At 33.1% G+C, this 4,694-nt stretch overlaps 1 pseudogene; it reads right to left on the reverse strand.

Annotated features, from left to right (window-relative positions):
- Nucleotides 1–1,650: 1,650 nt before the first annotated feature.
- LOC116742238 lies at nucleotides 1,651–4,477 on the reverse strand (annotated as a pseudogene).
- Between the last annotated feature and the right edge of the window lie 217 nt (nucleotides 4,478–4,694).

The raw sequence follows: 4,694 nt of genomic DNA on the forward strand, positions 1-4,694 counted from the left end.
TGTTAAGAGTTTTTATCACGAATGGTTCTTGGATTTTGTCAAATGCGTTTTCTGCATCTGTTGACGTAGTCGTATGATTTTTCTTCTTTAGCCTGTTGATGTGATAGATTACATGAACTGATTTTCGAATATTGAACCAGCGTACCTGGGATAAACCCAGCCTGGTCATGGTATGCAATTGTTTTTATACATTGTTGGATTCAATTTGCTAATATGTTGTTGAATATATTAGCATTTGATCATGAGAGATGTCATAATTTTCATTTATTTTAATGTCTTTGCCTAGTTTTCATATGAAGGTGATGCTGCTCTAAGAATGAGTTTTAAAAGCGTTCCCTTGGCTTCCTTTTCTGGGAAATTGTAGAGGATTGGTATCATTTCCTCTTTAAATGTTTGGTAGAATTCACAGATGGAACTGTCTGGAATCTGGTGATTTCTGCTTTACAAGGTTATTAGCTATCGATTCAATTTCTTTAGTAGATGTAGACCTATTCAGATTATCTGTTTCTCCTTGTGTGAACTTTTGTAGATTGTATCTTCCAAGAAAATGGTCCATTTTGTCAAAGTTATTAAATTTCTGGGTATAGAATTCTTCTTAACATTTTTAAAATCATTTTTAATGTCATGGAATCAGTAGTGATGGACTGTCTTTCATTTCTGTTATTAGTAATTTGTGGCTTCTCTCTTTTACTTGACTAATCTAGATAAGGGTTTATCATTTTATTGGTCTTTACAAAGAGGGAGCTTTTGGTTTTGTTGATTTTTATCTGTTGATTTCATATTTTAAATTTCACTGATGTCTGCTCTAATTTTTTTTTTTTGAAGAAAATAGGCTTATTAACTTAAAAGAACTTGAAACAAGTATTCGAAAGAAATTTGTGCCTTTATTAGAATGGTGTTAGGCTTTAAAAATGACCAATTTTGGTAATCAAATGATTCATCTTTTTGAATAAGAAATGACACTAGAACTGCAATACTGGTCCAACAGTCTTATTTTTACTTTTCCTTTAAAGCAAGAAACAGAATGAGAGTTAAACAGAAAGCACTGGCAGGCACAGTTAATCCAAGATAATAGCTTCTTAGTTCCAAAAGCACTTGCAAAGAAAACCACGGGGGGACACAAGGTATGAAAGCAATTCATAATAACTGGAATCCCTTGAGCATGTGTCTTCGCCAAGTGTCATAGGCTACTTTTTGAATTTGTCCTTTACTTGGTCACTTTTTTTCCTCAAATACTAGTTTGCCTGTGACTTTTCCCTGAAAGTGTAAAAAGTATGAAATACAAACAAGTTCTTGCATTGTACGCTTAGAAGTGTACAATTCAAGCATTACAGAGCTATCTACATACCCTCAAATCTTGGCTAATTCAATAGTATAGAACCTATAAGGGCACAGAAAGAACTAACACCTGCTTCTTTTTGTTACACATGCAATTCAAATATTGAATCTCAAGAAAAACAGTTAATCATTTTGTCTCTCCTCTACATTCCCATGTTGATAAACTTACTAAAATATTCCTGTGTAATTTAGTTTGGTCTTATTATTTCAAGTCAGGGTTAAAACCTCAAAACCAGCCATCCAGACAAAAAAGGCAATCAGAAAGATTATTTCTTCCTCACTTCCCTAACCTCAGTGACTGCGAAGTTAATTTTATGACTTAACTCCAAACACTGGATAGTGATGCCAAATGCTAGGCCCAATTTCTTCATAATCCTTTTTGGCGTGGCATACATGGTAGAATTCAGGCGTAGAAGCCAGCATGGATCCTCCAAACCACATTGCATGTGACTGCATTTTGGGTGTGATGACTTATACATCAATAGGTTTTTGTGTCAGTCTACCACCACTCAGTTCCTCACTTAATTTCAGCCTGGCATCTCCAGTTCTTTTCAAATCTCTTTGCAAGTGATGTCCAAAGTCCCTGATCCAAAGTCCATGTTAGGGAAAAAAGAACATGGTTGAATATCCAGAGAGGACAATATCCTTGTTGAGAGGATCTATGACATCAGTAGGACAATTGTGATTATTTACTTCATCTACAACTTCTGAGATAGGTTGAGTAAAGCCTGGATTAGCAAACTCTAGATGAAAAAAATGTCATGTCCCAAGAATCTCTCAATAACCAACACCAATGGAGAATAATTTCTTTGACATAGCATTGATTCCAGTATACTGTTTAATCCACTTTGCTCCATCTGTGTCATACTTGTTAAATTCTTTGACCAAATCTGGGCAGGCATAACTATAGTGCTCCTTTAACGTTCCCAAGGATTTCTCTGATGGATTCTTACTTTTCCATCTCTCAGCAATTGCTGAATAAAATATGTTATATTACATACATGTAAAATATGTTATATTACATCCTGTGTTATATACACAGCTGTGCTTAATACAGCTGCCAATTACATACCCTTCAGCCACAGGGATGACATGGGTGACACTGTCTCCACTGTCTATTACTGTATTGCTCTAATTTTTATTATTTCTTTTCTTCTGCTTGTTTTAGATTTAATTTACTCTTTTCTCCCCCTAGTTTCCTAAGGTGGAAGTTTATTTTATAGATTTAAAATTTTTCTTTTTTCCCTAACATATGCATCCAATGCTAGAAATTTCCATCTAAGCACATATTTAGCTGCATCTTGCAAATTTTGATACATTTTTATTTTCACTTCAGGTGAAATATATTCATAATATTTCAAATTTCTTTTGAGAATTCTTTGACCCTTGTGTTATTTAGAAATATATTGTTTAATCTCCAGATATTTTTGGATTTCCTACTACTGTTCCGTAATTGATTTCTAGTTTAATTTGACTGTGAACTCAAAGCGTACTTTGTATAATTTGTATTCTTTTAAGTTTGTTGAAGAGTGTATTATGGCTTAGAATGTGGTCTGTCTTGGTGAATATTCCATATGAGTTTGAGAATAATGTGTATTCTGCTATTATTGGATGAAGTACTATAGAATGTCAGATCTGTTTTATTGATGATGCTATTCAGTTCAGCTATATCCTTGCTGATTTTCTGCCTACTGGATTTGTCAGTTACTGATAGAAGTGTGATGTCTTTAACTGTAATAAAGGATTTGTATATTTCTTGTGCCTCTTGTATTTTGACATTTTTTTCCTCTTGTATTTTGATATTCTATTGTTAGGCTCTGAAAATTAAGGATTATTATGTGTTCTTGGGAAACTCACCCCTTTATCATTATGGAGTGCTCCTCTTTATCTTTGATAATTTTCCTTGCTCTGAAGGTCACTGTCTGAAATTAATGTAGATTCTCCAGCTTTCTTTTTATTAGTGTTAGCATGGTATATCTTTCTTCATGACTCTACTGTGTCTTTCTATTTAAAGTGGTTTCTTGTAGAAAACACATTGTTGGTGCTCTCTCTCTCTTTATTGTTTTGTGTACTTTGACAGTTTCTACCTTTTAATTGGTCAATTTAGATCATTCACATTTAAAATGATGATTGATATAATTGGATTAATAGCTATCATATTTGTAACTGTTCCAATCATTGCCTTTGTTCTTTGTTTACTTTAGAGTTCAGCATTTTATATGATTTGATTCCATTTTCTCTCCTCACTTTGCATATGAATTATACTTCCTTTTTTAAAAATAATGTGTTTTAGTGGTTGCTGAAGAGTTTGCAAGTGATTCAATAATTTATAACTAATCCAAGCCTACTTTCAGATAACACTATACCACCTCAGGGGTAGTATAAGTACTTTATAAAAGAGTATTCCTAATTTTCCCCTCTTGTACCTTGAAAGTTGGTATCATTCATTTCACTTATCCCTAAGCTATAATCATCAAATACAATGTTACTACTATTATTTTGAACAAACTTAGATCAATTAAGAATAAGAAAAAGAAAAGATTTTATTTTGCCCTCATTTATTCCTTCACTAATGCTCTTCCTATTTTTTATATAGATGTTTCCAACTTATATCATTTTCTTCTCCCTTTTTTTACACTCTTTGCAAGGCAGGTCTATTGATGACAAATTCCCTCAATTTTTCTTTGTCTGAGTAGGTATATTTCTCCTTCACTTTTGAAGTGAATAATTTCACTGGACACAGAATTCTAGGTTGGTGGGTTTTTTTTCTTTCAACAATTCAGATATTTTATTCCACTTTCTTTTTGCTTGCATGGTTTCTGAAGAGAAGTCCAAAGTAATTCTTATGTTTGTTTCTCTGTAGGTAAGGTGTTTGTCTTCTTTCTGGCTTCTGTCAGAATTTCCTCTTTGTCTTTGGTTTTCTGCAGTTTGAATAGGTATAAAAGATTTTTTTAATATTAATTCTGCTTGGTGTTCCTCATGCTTCCTAGATCTGTGGCTTGGAGTCTGTCATTAATTTTGGAAAATTCTCAGTCGTTATTACTTGAAGTTTCTTCTGTTCCTTTCTTTCTTCTCCTTCCAGCATTCCCATTGCATGTATATTATACCTTTTTGTAATTATCCCACAGTTCTTGGTCATTCTGTTCCATCTTTTTCTTTCTTTTCTCTCTGTGCCTTTCAGTTTTAGAAGTTTTTATTGACATATCTTCAAGTTCATTTATTCTTTCTCAGCTGAGTGTAGTCTACTGATGAGTCCATCACAGGCATTCTTCATTTTTGTTACAGTGTTACTTATCTGTAGAGCTTCCTTTTCATTCTTTCTTAAACAATTTATTTCTCTGCTCACAGTACCCATC

The sequence above is a fragment of the Phocoena sinus genome, chromosome 17 (genome assembly GCF_008692025.1).
Source record: "Phocoena sinus isolate mPhoSin1 chromosome 17, mPhoSin1.pri, whole genome shotgun sequence".
NCBI lineage: Eukaryota > Metazoa > Chordata > Mammalia > Artiodactyla > Phocoenidae > Phocoena > Phocoena sinus.